Source organism: Canis lupus, chromosome 7 (genome assembly GCF_048164855.1).
Source record: "Canis lupus baileyi chromosome 7, mCanLup2.hap1, whole genome shotgun sequence".
NCBI lineage: Eukaryota > Metazoa > Chordata > Mammalia > Carnivora > Canidae > Canis > Canis lupus.
Window position 1 is genome coordinate 14,119,391 of NC_132844.1, and position 21,768 is coordinate 14,141,158.

Genomic DNA, 21,768 nt, shown 5'->3' on the forward strand with positions numbered 1-21,768 from the left:
GCATGATACTGGAGACCCGGGATCGAGTCCCGCATCGGGATCCCTGCATGGAGCCCGCTTCTCCCTCTGCTTGTGTCTCTGCCTCTCTCTCTCTCTCTCTGTGTCTCTCATGAATAAATAAATAAAATCTTTTAAAAATAATAAAAAATAAAGAAATCATCTCTTTATCAAAGAAGTAAGCAGAATTCTAAGATGGCCCTCAAGATTCTAACACTGGCGCACCTGTGTATGTGAGCATGGGCAAGGGCTGTGAATATGGTGGGATATCACTCGGTGATTATGTCACATTTTTTTTGCAAGGGTGAAGACATTCTGCAGATGTAATTAAACACCAAAATCAGTTGATTGAATTAATCCAAAGGGAGATTGTCTCCGCAGGCCTGATTTATTTTAAAAACATACTGGACCCTTCCTAAAGAGAGATAGTCTCCTGTTGGCCTTGAAGAAGTAGGCAAGCCACTGTGTTGTGAGAGGGCCACATGGCATGGAACTGAAGCAGTCTCTAGGAGCCACAAGTGGCCCCAAATGAAGTCAGCAAGGAAGTAGGGACCTCCATCCTACAATTTCAAGGAAACAAATTCTGCCAATAGTCACATGAGCTTGGAAGAGGAGCCCAAGCTCCAGAAAAGAACACAGGTACTTAGTGTGTCCCATAAATATTTAATTGAAAGATGGCTTGGACAACATATGGGAGACATGAGTGTTACTTGTGGTCAACATCAAACTTAGTTAATCAAAAAGACTTAATGAGGAACATGGGAGTTATGCTGAACCGTGACAGATGGTCAGATGATCATAATAAGTGTTTTGTTTTAAATTGGTACATTTGTGATAATTTGTAATGCAGCAAAAGAAATCTAATATAATTACCACTAAATCGTAAATGATAGAGAGGAGAATGAAAGAGAGAAAAGCCTTGTGACAAATAAACTAGTATGGACATCAGACCATGAAGAGAAAAGGCTGGCTTACATTCTCATTCATGGGTTAACATACACAAACTGTACCCTAAACACCGTTGGACACATTGATTTGTTCCTTTTCCAGCTGTATAAAGAGCAGGGGGTCCACAGAATAGCTTTTGATGATTTAAAACACCTAGAAGGTACTCCTGGGTCCTCTAGCATTTGCTTGTTACTTTTTCTATGAATAGAGTAACATAAACAGAAATAAGTAAACAGCTTCCCTGAAAACATTACTTCTACAAATGTAACTGTTTAGTTCCCCACATTTCTCTTCTCTTCACTTCTTGTCTACATATAAACAAAATATTTTAGATACGTAATGCGCAGATACGATTTTGTATTCCTTAATGTTACTTCATACCCACTTTTCATGTTCTTTCATGATCTTCAGTTATTTTTAGTGGTTGAATATCTTACTGAATTGATGTGCTAAAATTTCTATAATCATTTTCCCATTGTTGGAAAGTTAGATGATTCCTTTTTAAAATTTTTACTTCTGCTACTGTAAAGAACATGGATTTTTCCTACCAAAGCTAACATATTCATATATATGGATTTTTCTAATGATTACATAATGTTTTTTTGCTTGAAGGTACATACATTTCTTTGGATCTGATTGTTTCCCCTCAATTTTGCCAATGTCCACCCCAACCAGCAGTGTTGCATTGCTGTTCCTTTTTTTTTTTTAAGATTTTATTTATTTATTCATCACACACATACACACACACACACACACACACACACACACACACACAGAGGCAGAGACACAGGCAGAGGGAGAAGCAAGCTCCATGCAGGGAACCCGACGTGGGACTCGATTCCAGGTCTCTAGGATCACACCCCAGGCGGAAGGCGGTGCTAAACCTCTGAGCCACTGGGGCTGCCCGAGTTGCTGTTCCTTTATTAATTTATTCATTTCAGTGTCCTCTTGCCAGATTTTTTTTCTTGCCAGCTTTAGACATTCTCTTTTTAAATATTAGCCATTTATTTTTCTAAGAATAAGCTTCACTGAGGTACATCTAATAAAATGCACCCATGTACAATGCAATAGATCTTGCCAACTGCATACATCCATGTAACCACCACCAAAATCAACAGCATTGAAATTCAAAAACCAAAAATAAATAAAGTGATCTTGTCTTTATTGATCTTTATTTAGATGTTATTCAGCAATGCTGAAACATTTCCATTGCTCCTCAAAATTCTCTCATTCCAATTAGCAGTCAGATTACCTCCCATCCTGCATCCATGCTCCACTGCATCCTGCATCCACTGCTCTGCTTTCAGTAAATTAGTTTTGCTAGTTTTACTAGAATTTCATATAAATGGAATCATACAAGCTGAATTTGTTTTGTCTGCCTTATTTTGTTCAGCATAATGTATTTGAGATTTATTCATGTTGCTGTGTATATTGGTAGTTTGGGTTTTTTTTAATTACTAGATAGGATTCCATTGTATGAATATACCACAATTTGTTTGCTAATTGACTTATCTGTTGTTGAACATGTAGGTTGATTTCAGTTTTTTTGATATTACGAATAAAGCTGATCTAAACATTTGCATACAGTCTCCATATGGACATACACTTTCATTTCTCTTGGGTAAATACCTAAGAGTAGAATCGTTGGGTCACATGAAAGGCATATACTTAACTTTATAGAAAATTGCCAAACTATTTTCCAAAGTGGCCATATCATTACATTCTCACTAGCCATGGATGGGAGTTCCAATTGCTCCATATCTTTGCCAACACTTGGTATAATCAGTCTTTTTAATTTTAACTATTCTACTAAGGGTGAACTGGCATCATTGTGGTCAGTCATTTAATTTTGATATTATTGTTATAAATAGTTTTTGGGTGAATACCAGGCTATAAAATTTAATTTCTGATATTATATCAACAATAAGGGTAAAAGGGATAAAGAAATACTAGAAATTTAATTTCTATTTTTGTAATGACTATAAGAGGAAGTTAAAGAAGCTGAAAAGAATTCCCATTTTGCACAGGAAATGAAAATACATTACCTAGACTTTATCATGTAAGTTGATTTCACAAAGTACGGATATTTTGATTTTTTTTTTTTTTAAATGAGCAGACTGCCAAGCATCATCAGATGGGGCCGTGGAGGCAGCCTTAGCATTGTGAGCAGCTCGGGAAAGCTTGAGATGGGCAAGGTGCCTGCATATAGCCTGTAGAAGCAGGCAAACATTCCTGAGGCAGTTCACTAGAGGCTGAATGATTGCTTTTCTCATTGTGCTGATAGAAGCTGCATTATTAAATACAGAATGGCGCTTCCCAGGTTAACTTTCCCTTTTGCCAACTAAACCCAGGGACAAAGGGGATGGAATTGAATATTTACTGTTGTCAGGCAATGATCTCCCCTTCAATTCCTGCTCAGGCTTCGGTGTGCTGGGATAACATTTGGATTAGGTCTGTGAGAGTAGAAAGGACAATGCCGGTCTATTGGCTAACCTGAGCAGGGGTCCAGGAAAAGACAATACTCTTGAATCAATGATAATCATGCCCCAAAGCCTCAGTCTTCAGCATGCATGGCCAATGCCTTATTTCTGAGTTGAAAATCTTTGTGCAGCTAATCCCCTATACCATGAAAATTAAACTTATTGCTTTATGCAGAATTTGGTAAAATGTGTAGAGACGTAAGAGAGACATAATTTCAATTAGGTGATCTTTAAAAGAGAAGCACATGATAATAAAAATGACAACCTTCAATTTAGAAATTCTCACAAAACCAGTCATATTCCATTCTCTGAAACATCACTGATGCATATGTGTGTGCTGACATATTTTGTTCTAATGGGATATCAGAAAGCTCACAACCTAAGAGAGATTGCCAAAGAATAGTGATTTTTGAGCAGCTTTATATCTGTGATGAGGGACAAAGGTCAACCAGTAACAGCCAGTGTGGATGAAATTGCTGTTTAGAATTATTTGAAACCACATCATCATTACTACCCTCTAATGTATTTTTTTCATTAACATTTATTTATATCTCTACCAAAAAGGAATTTGAACGGGCAAATTAAATGTCTTGGTCTATGTGAGAGTCATAGTCAAAGCACACAGATTTAACCTTGATCCATCCTCTGTTCCTATTGGGACCAGATTTTCAAAATTCAATCAAATGAATAATGCCTTGTACTATTATCCTCAGTTTTCTGATATATGTCCATTTCCAAATCATCTAAATAAAGACAAGATCATTTATTTATTTATTTATTTATTTATTTATTTATTTATTTATTTATTTTTTGCCCCAAGTTTTGGTTTTTGAATTTCAATGCTGGGCTGTAATACCACAAACTAATATTATTAAAAAATATATAAGTGTGAAGTCATTGGGAGGTTACTCTTGCCACCAAATCTATAACTTGAAACTTATGCCTCTAAGCAATGAGTACTTCAGAGAAGACTCCTGAGAGAATTAGACCCAGAATTCTCCTCTGGAGCTTTGATACATTTCAAACACTACAAATGAAAAAGAATAGCATATTGAAAATGGAGATCATATGTATGGTGTAGCTTTTCTGCAGAAATTCCTTAAAATAAAAAAAAAATTGGCAATAAAGTGCTATTCCTTCAAGCTGAGAAATGGTGCCATGAAGCATCAATAGGGACCTGGGTTAAATCCAACGTAGTCCATCCTTAGTAAAGAATACTCTTCAGCTGTTGAAAAGAAAGAGGTAGACTTATACATATTGGCTTGGCAAGAGCTCTAAGACATATTTTTAAGTAAAAAAAAGTGCATGGAACAATAATATTGTATAATCCCATTTAAACAAAAAAGACATGAAGTATAATTGCAATATGAACACACACGTATGTAAATGCATGGCATGCATACCAAACTATCGATAGAAGTTACTTTTGGGAGGGGAGTAGGCTAGTATTATGAGCATGTGCACGTGTGTATGGATGTGTATGTGTGTTTGGCAGGTGGCACGAGAGGCAGTGAAACAGAAACATGTTTTGTACCATATGACTCTTTCTGTTTGAATATTTTGCAAGACAGTATTTAGGGATATGATAACTATCCCCAAACAGAAAAGAAAAGGTTTAATTAAATACATCTTCTGTGAACTCAAGGTTATAATATAATACTGGTATATACCCAAATTTTAAACATTTTCATTAACAGCAAAATGGAAGACTGTTCTGGAATCAGCTCTTTAGCCGCAAAACAATTCATTAGAGAGGGAAAGAAATACAGACACAATCCAATGATGAGTGGAAGATTCTGTAGGTGACTTGCTGTCTATCCTATCCCTCATGACTAGCACAGATCTCAACATTTAACAGGGATTCAATAAATATTAGTTGAGTAAATGTTTTTGATTTGTTGGAAGCATATTCTTTTAATGACTTAAAATGCAAATATGAAATGAATGGTATCATTTAACATATCCGAGACACAGTATGGATTTTGCTACTTGAATTAATTCAGTTTCCTCAGCAAAGATAATCACACCAAGAACACTAGCTGCAAGTGCTTTGTGAAACAGAAGACTGCCAGAAACCAACATGGCGCCCAGCTCACAGCAAATGGAAATTCTCTGGTATGTATGATGGTTCGAGCCCAACCTTCCCTACATGTTGCCCTCTGGCTTCTTGAGCCTTTCCTTCAGCATCATCCACCAGCCGTACTTAACATGAAACGCAAAGCAGGATCACCCACAACGTGCTCCTGGAACTCAGCCAGGCTGCCTACCCTGTGGCAAAGCTGTCTGCAACACAAGATCTTTGGGGGAGGACATGTGTGGAGAATGGATGGCAACGGAGGCTGTGCACTGAGCTGAAATGGGATCACCACAAGCAGGGTGGGCAGAAGCAACACTGAGATTTAATATCAAATGAGAGGCTCTGGAGGTGGACTTCTGGGAAATCAGATGCAATGGAAAAATTCCTTTCAGGCCAAGAGTCTTGTTGTGGGGAAGGGAAGAGAATAAAGAAAAGGAAAGAAATTGGGGTTGTTGTTTTGTTTTGTTTTGTTTTTTTGAAGTTTTAGCTTTGGCTGAAGAGATATTAGTGAATTGGTGGGACATCAAATAATCTGCCCATCAGTGGCTGTTGTCAGTATGGTCATTGCCAACAGTTTTGTTAGCTTTAGGCACACAGTGATTTTGTACAATTGATAGAGAATATGTTTATAGATGTTACATTCATACGGAAGAAGTATTTTCACAGTCATGGGGTTTACCTAGGTTTGAGATTTGCAACCATGTCATATTTTAAAACTTTAGAAAATGATTCTATGTTCATAATTTCCAATGTGAAATGAAAACACAGACCATCTGGAAATTATCAAAATGCTATGTAAAGGCAATGATGCCATTTACTGTATAGAATCAATTTAGCACACCAATAAAAACACACACACGTATAAACCTCGAAAAAGGAGGCTATTTTTTTCCATAGGACTTTTCATTTAAATTCTGTTGCCATTGTTGTGCAGTAAATTCTGTTGTCACACAGCTATAGCTAAAGTGCTTTTTATTTGATGTAATCCTACTGCATCATTAAAATATCAGTATTTTTTATGTTTTGCAAATATTTGTGGACACCATTAAGCAGCACGAAGCATAGTGCAGTAACAAATGTCCATTTTATGGCCACTGTCAGACTATATATTGTATAATGCCCCAATATTATCAGCAATCTAGACCTAAATTATCACAACCCTAAGTCCATGAAACACAAGACACATATATAATCTCCTTTAGTCCCTGTATTGAAATGCTAGAATTAAAAGGTTGGGCTATCAATTCAGGCAGAAAATGTCCTTTTTGCAGAGAAATTTTTTACTCAGGACAAAAAAAGGAGAAAAGGCAAAGGAATGAAGCCAAGGGCTGAATTTTGACAACTCTAAACCTGAAAGAAGATTTTTATATTCCCGAAGAGGAAACACAGGTGAGAAGGGAAGTAAATTGTGCAAGTGGGAAAGTTGTTCATTTTTGGTCAATGTGCTTTATCATTATTATTTTAATTAATAAAGACATCGGATTATCAGGAAATAATATTGGTTTATGGTGTTAGAGATTTTTTTCTCTCGATTCACAATTCCACTTGAAAGAAGCCAAGGAGATTGATGTTTTGAAACTATGATGACAAATTACCCACAACATATGGTTCATTGTAAATACTGAGGGAACAGTCTCTAAGTTGCTCTGGAATGTCACCGGCACAGGTGCAGCAGGGAACCTGTAGGAAATTGGATCAAAATTGGCAGTATTTTGTCACATAACTAGGCAGGGTTTGTAAGACTTGTAAACACCCGGTGATTGCATTTGTCCTATTACAGAGCCCCCTAACTTACTGTTAAATATTTCCTTTCTTCTGCTGGATTTATCACTTCCGTAAATTATAAAAGACAAATCGCCTCCCACAGCCCAGACATCCCCTGGTCTTCTTTTTGTACAGCTTTGAAGGTGATGAAAGAATCGATCTCATTGACTACAAATGACAATATTAATCATAAGAGGTTGTCAGGACTCATCATGATGAATGTGTCTAGAGGAGTCAAGTTGGTAAAATAGTTTGTCCTATGGTAGTTTCCTTTTTCATTGTGGCCCTTGATGGCAGCAGTTGGAGGGATGGGGGGCATGAAAGGGAGGTGCTGGAGGGGGAGAAAGAGCACTTCTAAACGCTAGTGTTTTGACTTTAAAATGCACTTGTATTCCAACAGCGAGGGCAAGCCATTACTAATTATGAAAGAGATTTCCAAATCTCTTTTTGAACTATGCCGACCAAATGCACATAATCTGCTTCCCAAACACTCTGCAATGCAGTGTTTTTATTTTTAATTGTCTGTTTATTATAAATTTCAGAGGTTGTCTTCCCAAGAAAGAGTTGTATCTGCCCCTAACACAAATTGCCTGATTAGATGATCAGTTTGAATTATAGCTTCCTCCCTAGGCGTTTCTTAATTCGACGGCCAATTTAGAAGTTTGATTTTCACTCTATCAGGAGTCCTGTTACTGAGATTGGCAAGATTTGCTAATGTTAAGACACATCTTGATCAATATTTCTGAAATTATAAAAAAAAAAATCACAGATTTACTTGAAGAGTATTTTTTCTCAGATGAGCTAAATTGTGTTGTCAAAGAATTAAATGAGAATTATGTGATTTCTATCCCTAATTAAAAATGAAATTCTTGATAGATAAAAATTTGATTTCAGGTCAGAATATGTTGAAATGAAGGAATTCTTATCCATGTAAATGGATATAATTGGGATTTTTATAAAGAACTTAAAAATAAGGAACAAGATCATGAATTATTTTAGTTAAAAATATGTCTAAATGTAGTAGGCGGCTGTTAAAGTTTCAACCTGATGAGATTTCAAAATAAATTGAAATACTGAGACTTTTTAAGATTTCAGTCACTTTTTAAAAAATCTACATGGAAAAAAAATAAAAAATAAAAAATCTACATGGAAGTTTTTGGCAAGAGAGATTTACTTATTTTTACATCTGATATAAAAGAAATGTGAATTTTAGAACATCAATTTTTAAAACATTTGCATTTCTTACTCAATTTCTGTTAACTTCCTATGTTCAATCTAAGCAGCGGTGGTAAAAGTTAGGTTTTTCAGATTGCTTTCAATAGTAGTTTATAAAAGAAATTTAAAATCATACAATTAGCATAGGTTTTCCTTATGGCTTCTCTTTTAAGGCTTTTATTTTTTAAAATATATTAGTATTTGAAGTTTTTGCATTGTTGTTCTTCCAATTTCCTTTGAACCTATGTAGAATTATGTGGATAATTCTCCCTATCCCGTTTAGTGGATATTTGGACAGGCTGCATGCTATGAGTCATTAGGATTAGTTGACAGGGACTTGAGGCAGCATGAAACAAACCACATACAATTGATGAATTTATTTCAGGATCATGCTTCTTACAAAATGTAGTGAAGTAATCATAAAGATAATGTTCACGTTTTCCTACACCAGTATCCTCTAATGCTTAGAGTGGAATAGTTGTTGCATTTGTGCTTTGAAATAGAAGAACATTATCCATATGCTTGTACAAAGGTAGGTGAGTATTCAGAAGTGTGAATACAAATATAAACATGCATTTCTAGATGGATATATTAGAAAGTTTTAAACAATTTTAGATAAAGTCTGGGTAGCTGGGGGTGAGAGAGGGGGGAGAGCTTTCCTTTTTATTTTGTTTCCCTTCTGAATAATTGGAATTTTTAAACTATATGTGTTCTACTCTTATTTTTGAAAGTCAATGATTAAAATAAATATACTAGATGGAATTACGTGTTATTTTCTTTATATTTTCCTATGTCAAAATTTTTTTGGCTAGTAATTTTTCCCCAAATACAGGAGATTTAAGTATATTTTTAAAAAGCTTGAAATTTGGCAACCTTGTTATTTGCCTTTGAACAGGCCAAAGAGCAGTTAGTTATACGTGGTCAAAAGTACCTTTTAAATTGATTTTTTTCACTTGCTTTTGTGCTACTTCTTGCTGTACCGTTTCATGTCAGGATATTTATGATGATCAGAGCTTTGCTTGACTTAGAGTTTGTTGTTTTTCTGTTGACTTTCTTTAGAAAAAAAATAATACTGAGATCTTTCAGTGGCATTGTCTAGATGCCACTCAGGAGTTTGAGAACTCACTGGCAAGCAGAAGTGGAACGTCATGTATAAGTCCATAGGAATTGCCTGTATTTGGTGTCCTTTAAAGAGAGAGGATTTTCTCTATCAACCTTCTTTCATTTGGAATGCTATGTTTGCTTGGCATATCATTCTGGTCTGACTTTGGATGTAATATTATAGGTCTGCAGTGGATACTATGAAATGTCTTTTGGTTCTACACATCCATTTGGATGTCATTAAATAAGGTCTACTATATTTCTTGCTTTCTCCATTTCATCGTTATACATTTAGTATCTGGAAGGAATATTGTTTAATTTTGCCACATGCTAAAATAGGATTTTTAAAATTAAAAACAATGCCAACGTTCAAAGATAATATTCATCAACCTCTATAACTAGAACAACATACATGTGAGGTAATCATTTATTTCCCAGATATATCTGCTGCTGGCAAAAAAGGACAGAATTATGTCATGCTAGCTTGTGTCTAAAAGATGCCAAAGCAATAAGTTTGGTAACAAAATCGTTTGAAACAACTGTCAGAAAATTGTTAGCCAAAACAACTGGCCAGTTGAATCTTGTAATTTTTAAGGAGTTTTCTGGTATCTCACTGAAGCAATAATAAAACCAGTAAATAATAAGGCCCATTTCTATATTAAATCCGTACTACAAAATATATAAAAACAATATAATTATTATTGACTTTATTATGAAGTTTTCTGTCTCAATCAGAATGCAGAAAATAATTGGTAGAAGAATTTCATATCCTGTAGGTAATGAGAGTGTGGTAAAACTATTATTTGGATTTTAAGGCAGAAGATTTGTTTTTAAGTTTATAGATATGCAGATTTCCAAGATTTATGTTAAATATCTATTTTGCTTTCAACTTTTTGTATTGTCATAAAAGCCTGCCACAGATCACATTTAATTTCAGGTTCATTTTGCTACGCACTTTTGTTAAAAATTATATTTCCTTGTCTCTTTAGAACCATAAGTCACTGTGTGTTTTATACATCTAACATAATATTATAAACAGAGATTCAAACGTCTCATCACCAAAAGTGAAAATTGAGGGTCATTTATCATTAAGAAGGTACTATATCACAAAAAAATTTTTTTTATGTATTCCTAATCCTAAATGAGGTTTAGTTCTTCAGTTGGTGGAAAAGGTTATAAGACTACGGTCTGTGAAAGTTTTATTCAATGTAAGGACACAAAGATTAATATTAAGTGCATATCATATTATTTATGATTCTAGGTGTAGGAAGTTATTTTATTTGCAGATCATTTAAATCAAGTGCCCTGTGAATTAATTTTTAAAGTAAAAGGATGGTTCTTGTTCTAAAAAAGGAGTCAGACTCTTGGAGCAGCGTTTTTAGCATGATCTTAATTTTAAATCAATAAGAGGTTTTATACTTTCCAAGACTTTATACTACTGAGAAAGCACCTAATTGACTCAAATGTTTGAAAATAGAAAAGTCAAAAACTTACAGGGTCAATTTACCTTCGTCATTTTTTAAATATTAGAATTTTTTGAGACATCTTCTGTTTTGCTTTGCATAATTACTGTAACAGTGACTCAACACTTTTTATACAAAGATCTCTCTAAGTTATACTTTAAAAGCAATGACAGTTTGGTTGGAGATTTTTCAAGGATTATGCAGAATGTTTTCTTGCCTCATAGCTACAAGTTTCTGTCATAAAAATTTTTAGGATGCTTCCATTTTGTAAACATATTTATTTAAATTACCGCTACTACTGTTGCTTTTATTACTGCTAGTAGATAATATCAAACACTTAATTTTTCCAGTCACTATGCTTAATGCATTATATGTATTATGCCATTTAATCCTATGAAAACTTATGAGACAGAAACACCGCATTTTACAAATGGAGAGGCAAAGGCACACAGAGGTTAAATAACTGGCAATCGTTTCAAAGCTAATAGCTTATAGATAGCTAATGATAGCGCTGGAATTTGGAACCCAGGCAGTCTGACTCCAGAGCCCATGCCTCACCTTCCATTAGATATGGGATTCAAATCTTTTTGGGAACTTGAATTTCCATTTTTTTGTTTGTTTTATATAATAACCACTTTTATGAGCAAAAAATTGCAAAATTCTGAAAACTGATTTTAATTGCATAATATTTTTCTTATCTATAAATAGGCTTTACATTCATGGAAAAAATAAATTGTGTGTCCCCTTTAGATTCAAGAAAGGAGCTGCAGGTAACTAACTGGGGCAAATTGAACAAATAGAGATGAATACTTTTTTCACGTATTAGTTTCTGGCCTTGTGCGATCCATTGGTATTTAGATGGAAAGCAGTACACTGCTTGCTCTCAATTCCTTGTAGTCTAGGTTAGAAATCAGCTGAGTAAATAATAGATAATTAAATGTGGTAGGAACATGACTAGATCAGAAGCAAATGTGAGTTCACAAAAAGGATCCACCTACCTTCCTTAGTTTTAGGGCAGGTGGAAAGGCCTCCTGGAAGAGGTGATCCTTGAGCTGCATGCATTTTGAAAGATGTGTAAAAGTTTTCCAGGCAGAGAAGGGCTGGAATGGAGGGTCTTGCGGGCAGAAGAAAACCACATTCAAAGGCACAGGGACGTATAACAGGGTGTGATTTGGAAACTTCATGGCTACAGCATGGGGTGTGGAGCATAGGAAGTGAAGCTAGAGAAATAGCCAGAGCCTGTAAAATGAACTGCCTTGTATACTACTCTAAGGGTCTCAGATTTTATCTTGAAGGTCAAAGAGAACCACTTAAAGATTTTAAGTGAGGGAGAAAGCATAATTAGATTCGTATTTTAGAAAGATTGCTTCAGGCATGTAATGAAGGTTTTGATGCAATGGGGCAATATGAGTTAAAAGGTGGTTGTACATGATTATAATAACCTTGGCAAGCTATAATTAGAACTTGAATTAAAGCAATGGAAATGGGAATGGAGAAGAGAGGATAGATTTAAAAGTTACTTAGGAGGTGACTAAATAATCAGTTAGATCTAGCCCAAAGGTAAAAATCATTCTGATTTTTGTACTATAGGTTAGTCTTAGTTGTTTTTTAATATTAATCAAAATCATACGCTACTCTTTTTTTTTTAGTTTGGTTTTTACTCAAGATTTGTGTTATTGTATGTAGCGATGAATTGTTGTTTATTCATCGCTACAATTGTATTCTCTTATATATATATATTATATCACGATTTACCAATTTAAATTTACAAATAAATTTACAAATTTATATTTATATTACAATATCATAATCTCTTATATATATTTATATCACAATTTAAACTTATATATATTTTTATCACAATTCTCTTATATATATTTATATCACAACTTTAATCACAATTTACCACGATTTTATCACAATTTAGCCTATTTATTATTGATTGACCCTTGAGTTGTCTTTATTTTTGTGTTAATTAATAGTGCATGAATATTCTTGGGCATGTTTTTTGGTGTTGCCTCTTCATAATGGAAATAGCTGTATATGTGACATTAGTAGAAATGAAGTTGTACATTTTTTCTTCCAATTTCATGGATCTCTTGAATTTTAGTTCTTGAATAAGAATTCCTGATATAGACATAGCTTTTACTGCTTCTTTCGTGTTTCTTATAATATGCTGCATTTTTATTATACTTAAGTTAAAGTATTTTCCAATTTTCATTGTTATTTAGAATATTGCTTAAATTCTAAACACTCAGAAGTTTAGTGTGGCTTACTCCGGCCTGATAGCATACTCTGTGTATTTCAATACTTTGACATTTGTTGGACTTACTTTATGGCCTAGTGTATGGCTTATTCTGGTAAGTATTTCTTATGCACCATAGAAGCCAAAGAGGTCCACTTGGTTAAATCATATTCAAATTTTCTACAGATTTAGTGTTTTTTTCTCCCTTCTATAAATCACTGAGAGCCATGTAAAATATCTCATAATAATCATGAGATTATTTATTTTTTTCCTTTTAATGTTCGTTTTTGCTTTACATGTTTGGATGATTTGTTATTAGCCATATATACATTTTGGATTATTATATCTTCTTGTTAAATTGACACTTCTGTTACAACAAAATATCTTTTTTTTATCTCTAATAATACTTGTTGCCTTAAAGTTTACTTTGTCTGATATTATTATAGATATAGAAGCTTTATTTTGATTGATACTTGCATGGTATACCTTTTTTTTTATTTTTCTTTTTATGATAGTCACAGAGAGAGAGAGAGAGAGAGAGGCAGAGGGAGAAGCAGGCTCCATGCACCAGGAGCCCGATGTGGGATTCGATCCCGGATCTCCAGGATCACGCCCTGGGCCAAAGGCAGGCGCCAAACCGCTGCGCCACCCAGGGATCCTGGTATACCTTTTTTAAATCCATATACTTTTAAATTTTTTGTGTCATTGTATAAAAAGTATAACTCTTCTAAGTATAATACAGTTGACCCTTGAAAATAAAAATAAAAAAAAATCCAGTTGACCCTTGAACAACATGGGTTTGAACTGTGTAGATCCACTTATACATGGAATTTTTTTATAAATACAGTACAAGACTGTAAGTGTATCTTCCCTTTCTTATTATTTTCTTAATAACACTTTCTTCTCTAGCTTAGTTTATTGTAAGTATGCAGTATATAATATATATAACATAAAATATGTCTTAGTCAACTGTTTATGTCATCAGTAAGGCTTCTGGTCAACAGTAGGCTATTAGTATTTGCCTTTGGGTATCAAAAGTTATACACAGATTTTTGACAGTGTACGGAGTCAGTGCCCTTAAACCCCACATTGTTCAAGGGCCAACTGTATACACACACACACGTGCACACATACACAGTATACCCAATCATTGCCTTTTAATTGGATTATTATTATATTTATATTTAATGTAATTACTAGCATGTTTTGGTTTAAATCATTTTTATATACATTTTGTCTTGTCTGTTCTTTTTTACCTTCTTTGGCATTTGTTTAATTATTAACTAATTTTATTACTCCACTTCCTCCATGTTTTAGATTACTAGTAATATATTGCTTAATGATTACTCTAGCCTATAGTATGCATCCCAATCTTCTTTGAGCATACCCTCAGTTAGGGTCTCATTTGCTCTGATTTTCCATACAATGCAAAAACCGTCGCTGTCTTAATTTCATTTACCACATTTCTGTCCTTTGTGATACTGTTGTCATATATTTTACTTCTGCATTGCTATAAACCTCACAATACATCTGTATTACTGCTTTAAACAATTAAAATCCATTTAGAATTAGCCACATGATTACCCCTTTCCAGGCTTTTCATCCCTTCTTGCATTACCATACTTCCTTCTGAGATCATTTTTATTCTTCCTGAAGAACTGATTTTCTTATTTCTTTTAGTTCAGACTTGCTGACTAAGAATTATCTCAGGTTTTGTTTGTCTGAAATCAGCTTTGTCTTCATTTTACAAGATTATTTTCACCGAACATAGAATTATAGTTTGGCAGTAGTTTTTCTTTCAGTGTTGGCTTCCATTGGTTCAGTTAAAAATTCAGTCTTATAGTGGCTTCTCTGAAAGTGTGTCTTTTCTCTTTGGATACTTCTAAGATTTTTCTATTTTTAATTTTTTTTCTATTTTCTATTTGTGTTAATCCTTCATAGTTTCATGGAGTTTCCTGAATGTGTAGGTAAGTTATTATTCAGTTATCTCTACAAATGGTACTTTTGCTCCTTCTTCTCCTTTGGGACTTCAATTGAGTGTGTGCTATTGATTTCATATATGCCTTTTCTTTTCTATTTTTATTCTTTTTTTTCTCTCAGAGTATCAATCCTGATTTTTAATTTGTATTAATCAATGTGTTATTCCTCTTCTTTTGTTGTCCCTATTTGTCTGTAGAAACTACCTACTGAATTCTTATTTTTAAATTGTTTTTCAGTTCTATAAGTTCCTTTTGATTCTTATAGATTTCAGTATGCTATTAAATAGTCCATCGCATAGTTTTTAATAAAAATGCTATTCGTAACTATCTTAATGTCTGTTTTATACAACTCCATATTTGGATTGCCTCTCAATATACTTTTATTACCTGCTTTCTCAAGTTTTCAGTCATTGGGCTCTGTCTTATTTCATACTTGGAGTATTTCATTAAATGATGTGCACTTGGTTTTCCTGTATCTTTTTTTCCTTTATGATCATTTGTTTTGTTTCTTAAATTCCACATATGAGGGAAATCATATTGTGTTTGTCTTTCTCTGACTGACTTATTTTGCTTAGCATAATGCTCTCTAGCTCCATCCATGTCATTACAAATGGCAAGATTTCATTCATTTTAGATTCCACTGGATATCATACCACTATTGAGAACACACTGATGGATACCAGAGGGGAGGTGGGTGGGTGGGGGAATGGGTGTAATAGGTGACGGGGATTAAGGAGTACACTTGTGATGAGCACCGGGTGTTATATCTAAGCGTTGAATCACTAAATTGTACAACTGAAACTATTACTACACTGCATGTTAACTAACTGGAATTTAAATAAAAAAAAATGATGTGCATTACTTATGACAAATTGAAGAGGACTTGGATGATGTTGTTTTTCTTCATAGAAGATTTAGGTTTCTTCTGGCAGGATGATACGAACAGTAAAAGAGGATCACTTTAATCTCTTTGAGGCAGAACTATTTCTAGTTTGCCTTTATTTCTATGCTGTAACCCTTTCAGAGATGAAGCTGATGAGGATAAAGTTGAAAGGCAGGTTATGGGTGGAAGGAGATCATAAAGGAGCTTGAGGGGGGAAAATGCAGAGAAATGGAGAGGACCCTTCTTTTGCTGAGCCAAGAAAGAGGCAAATAAAGAAGGGAGAAGGCTCAGGTAGTTTGTAGGTTTGTGAATAGGTCAGGAGGTTGGAGGAATTCTTATTTTACTTTCTCTGGGAAGAAGGAAGTGAGAGTGATTGAGGATGCTGGAATCTATAGGAGCTGACTATGCCTGACAGCTTACAGTATATTTAAGGTTGAGACCATGAATTTATTTAATCTGGTTTTTGTTTGTAACCATATATATTTCAGACATACAGAAATAACATAAATTAATGTAACACGCACCCTCTAGAAGCCCAAATATGTACCATCTAAGCATAAATTGCTAATATTTTTTCCTATGTTTGTATAAGATGTAGGAGATAAAATTTTACTGACCTATTAACCATTTAACATTCCCCTGCCTTGATCTTCTTCCTTTCCTTCCCTCTTCATGCTCCTAAAGATAGTGTATATCATTGCCATATACATTTTAAATCTTCATTATAATGTATCTACTCATAAATGCTACCAGTGTACCTCGGGGATATTCTGGGTTTGGTTTCAAATCATCACAATAAGGCAAACAACACAATAAAGTGTGTCAAATGAATTTTTTTTGTCTCCTAGTACATATAAAAGTTATGTTTATACTGTACTGTAGTCTATTAAGTCTGCAATAGCATTATGTCTAAAAGAACAGTGTAAATAATTTAAAAGTACTTTATTGCTGGGTCACCTGGGTGGCTCAGTGGTTGAGTGTCTTCCTTTGGCTCAGGTCGTAATCCCAGGGTCCTGAGATCCAATCCCGCATCGGGCTTCCTTCAGGGAGCCTGCTTCTCCCTCTGCCTATGTCTCTGCCTCTCTCTTTGTGTGTTTCTCATGAATAAATAAATAAAATCTTTAAAAAAATAAATAAAAGTACTTTATTGCTAAAACATACTAGCCATCATCTGTGCTTTCAGGGAGTCACAATCACCAATCACAGACAACCATAGTATATATAATAATGAAAAAGTTTGAAAGGTTGTAGGAATTACCAAAATGTGTCACAGAGACACAGAGTGAGCAGATGCTGTTGGAAAAATGGCATCAACAGACTTGCTCAGTGCAGGGTTGCCACAAGCCTGTATTTTGTAAGTAAACATAATATCTAGGAAGTACAATAAAGCAATTAGGTGCAATAAGATGAGGTATGCCTGAATATGCTGTGGTTATTGTTTTTGAATTTCTCATAAATGTTATGTTCCATGTATCATTTTGCAACTTTTAAGCATGATTTTTGTTTTTTAGGTATATCATGCTGATGCATCTAGACTATTCATTTTAGCTACTATATAGCATTACAGTTTTTGAATACACCAGAAAGTACTGATCCATGCCCCCGAATGACAATTGGGTTGTTTCTGCCTTTCTGTCGTTGCAAATAGGGCTCTATTGAACTCTCCTGCGCATGTCTCCTTGTCTGCACGTTCAAGAGTTTCTCAGAGGTATTGGTAACATTTCTAGGGTTTAAGGTTTGTGTATCTTCAGCATTACTCTATATTGCTAAAGTGCTTGCTAAGAAATTACGAATTTATAATGGAACAATACTGTGTATGTGTGTGTGTGTGTGTGTGTGAGAGAGAGAGAGATAGAGACAGAGACAGAGACAGAGATTTTTGACTCATCAGCTCAGGGTTTGGAAGGCAGAAAGTAGATGTTTGGGGTGATCTATGGTTGAAATTTCATCGACAGTGTGGCAGAAGGACAAGGGTCAATAAAGCTGAAATATCAAAGGAAATAAAGACTGGAAGAGAAAGGTAGATTGAGAGGAAATGGAGGATCAAAGAATTGGAGATTTCCACCAAATTCCTGCTTGCCAAAAAGCAAGCCTGTGAGAGAACAGGAAGTTGGCTAGGGTGCTGTGGTTAGCCGGTGGAATGCTGCTATTTAAAGTTTTGGCTCTGCATCAGTTATGTTAATTAGAAGGTACAAGACAAGTTTATATAGCAGAAATAAAGTGGAGGTGAAGGCAAATGCACCAGAACATCAACAGAACTGGGAAGACTGAGTGTTCAACCTATCATCTACAAATCCCATTGAATTTGTCCAGGATAATAGTGGGATTTCACCCCAGATGATGTCACACATTTTGAAGGATCTTTTTTCTGCCAGGTAGCAGATGGGATGTAGACCCTGAAAGCTCAGTATAGCAGTGTGTGATCTTTGCTGAGAGAAGTTAGGAGAGTCTTTTTCCCCCACCCTCCTTTTCTCCCCCCCCCCCCACCCTTTTTTTGGCAGAAAGAAGGCTTTTGAATAAGCAGTGCTTGGAATTAAGACAGAGGTGTTAAAGATGCAATGGTTATTGCATATGCTCAGTCTGGTAAGTGGTCAGGGCTGAGCTGGAGCAGATGGCAAGGAGAAAAGGACTGCAAATAACAATTCATGTCACATTTTACTCCACGATTTGATGTTTGGGGATCAGTTGGGATCAGTTGCTCAGTTGGGATCTCTATGACAAATTTCTATGCTTGTGAAAGTATCCCACCCCCAAACTGTGGATGCTACTAGTGGAGTGAGAAGCTTGAGAGAATAAATGAATAGGTTTATGAAGATGGCATTCACAAATATGCTTTAGATTCATTTTGTAATCTATACAGAATGGGAAATAACTTCCCAGGCTGGAGTAGTGGTGAAGGCACCATGTCATGTAGTGTCATGGTATTTGAAAATGGAATTTACCAGGCAGTTTGGCAAACTCAAAGCCCAAGTATGTCATTATGATTATAAAGCAACATAAGAGGGAAGAGGCTTGCTATCCTGAAGAGGGTTGTTTATTCCAGGGGGACACTGTGGAATCACACAGAGTTACCACTCTGTCACTGCAGCCAGGTTTATATTGGCCTTGAACCTTCCTTCTCTCTCTGTCCAGGCCAGATGTGTTACAAGTTGTATCCCTTATGTCTCTATAGTAGCACTTTGTTTGATGATAGACTGATTAATCCATGACTTCTTCCCTGAAAAATAAAACAAAATAAAAGTTATTGTATGCCCCCAGCTAGAGAACTCTGAATATGTTTTATTAATTCATTTTCCAAGTGAACAGATCCATTTTCTCATTTGGTTGCTAGGCTGGAATTTAAACTTACAATTTAGTGGAAAGCTCTTTCATTTAAACTCTCTGAATTAATATTTGTCTCTGGATATCCCTCTTTTTAAGGAAAGAAAACTGAAGGTTAGCTACCATGATAGACAAAGGACTGTGCATATATGTGTTCTCACTATCATTCTAGATTACAGATGTGGTTGTTTCTTCTTATGCAACCAGGACAATTTGTCACACTTTTGGCAGCTGTGCCTTATACTTGCAAGAAACACCCTTATATAATGCATTGGGATGGAATTTCCAAAATCAGAGTTAAAATTCTTAGTATTTTCCTTCTTAACATATACAGTTTTCCCCTAGCTCACTTAGGGACAAAAAAGCCAAAATCTTTAAAAGGTCATTTGTTTCCTATCCCCACATTGCCCTGTTAACCCATCCAATTGTGGGAACCCCCACAGTCATCCTAAGAAGACCAGGCCTCTTGTGTTCACAGATAGTTTTTAACTTAGCTCTATTGATAATTTTCTCTCTGGGCACTATCTTAATACTTAAATTGTAATTAACATTTTAGGTTAATGCCTTTATCATCTTCATAGGTAATATATTGAGGTGAAACTATAATGTATATGAATATATCTAATTTGGCAAATAATCTTTTCTTTATAAACTCCACCTACAACATTCCATACTCACAAAAATATTTCCACAACATATCTATCAGGGATGTAGTCATTACCAAGTTAAAGAAAAAGTGCTGTGGGGGATATCTAGCAAGTTAGAATTTCTTCCACCATTCTCTCCAAATGTATCTTCCTCTTTCACTTATTTATTTTTTGACAAGTCTTTAACTGCACTTAAAACTAGGAAATGCTATGAGTGTGTGGTAGTATGCACAAACATGAAATTTCATGAGGGATTAGTGATTACTTAAATGACCAAGTCATGTAGCTGCAAATAAGAGGTGTGCAGAAAGGGTTTGCACTGAGTAATAACCAGGTAACTTCCAAATTCCCTCATATTTGGAAGGTGGCCAAATGAAGCAAATGGTAGATAAAGTATTTCATGGTAAGAAGGGTTTGACCCCAGTCTGATTGCTCAAGACTGACACCCATGGGCCAGGCAGAGGAGGATGGACTGGGGTGCATAAATAAACCCCTTTGAAAGAAGTGCCATCCTTATCTTTGCCCACCATGATGGGAGAGAAGCTGTGGCCCAGAGGAGCTAAGTAGCTCACCTACAGTAGTAAAGTGCAGGGCTGGAGGTCAGACCCCATATGTCTGCCTCCAGAGGCTGACTAACTGCCCTGAGGTTTGTCGAATTAATTTTAAATGCTTTGCTAAAGGAATAAACTTGCTGGAAGTGGGAAATGCTGTTTTCAGGATTGTACTCAGAGTTGTAAGCACAAGCTACAGAACTAAGGTGGGCCTCAGTGGAGGTGGATACTGGAGATAATTTATGTGATACCTATGAGGTTGCTTAAAAATAGTGGATAAAATTTGAAATAATAAGCAAGAAAAGTTGAATGATTTTGTTATTGATTCAAATGGTAAGTTCTGAAAAGTTACTTGAAAAGTTATATCCTCCCACAAACTCTTTAATAAGCAGACAAAAAACATTGGGACTTTTAAATCCTTTTTATTTGCTTTGTCCTATAATGCAACAATTTGAAGATGTGGTCCATACACACAATGGAATATTACTCAGCCGTTCAAAAAGAATGAGATCTTGCCATTTGTAACAACATAGAAGAACCTAGAGGGTATTAGGCTAAGTAGAATAAGTCAGAGAAAGACAAATACCACTCATAAGTGGGATCTAAGAAGCAAAGCAAATGAATGAACAATAAGCAAAAATAAGCCTTCTAAAGATTTTGAGTTAATTTTTTAAAAAGATTTTATTTATTTATTTGAGAGAAAGAGACAGCAGGAGTGGGAGGGGCAGAGGGAGAGAGAGAATCCTAAGCAGACTCCATGCTGAGTGTGGAACCAGATTAGGGGCTTGATCCCAGGACCCTGAGATCATGACCTGAGCTGAAATTAAGAGTTGGTTGCTCAACTGACTATGCCACCCAGGAGCCCTAAGTCAATTTTTTTTAAAAAGATTGTATTTATTTACTTATTTGAGAGAGAGAGAAAACAAGCACAAAAATGGAGGGGGGGCAGGGAGCGGGAGAAGCAGACTGCTTGCTGAGTAGGGAGCCAGTCATGGGGCTCAGTCCCAGGACCCTGGAATTATGACTTGAGCCTGAAGACAGACGCTTAACTGACTGAGCCACCCAGGTGCCCCATGATTTTGAGTTAATTAATACAT

At 35.3% G+C, this 21,768-nt stretch overlaps 1 long non-coding RNA gene across 1 annotated transcript in view; it reads left to right on the top strand.

The window, feature by feature from the left end:
* Window positions 1–305: 305 nt before the first annotated feature.
* Window positions 306–21,768, top strand: part of LOC140636231 (uncharacterized) — a 31,121-nt gene continuing 9,658 nt past the window's right edge. The window contains exons 1-2 of the long non-coding RNA XR_012033531.1: window positions 306–636; window positions 17,801–17,860. This is a non-coding gene — a long non-coding RNA (uncharacterized lncRNA). The remainder of the gene's footprint in view (window positions 637–17,800; window positions 17,861–21,768) is intronic.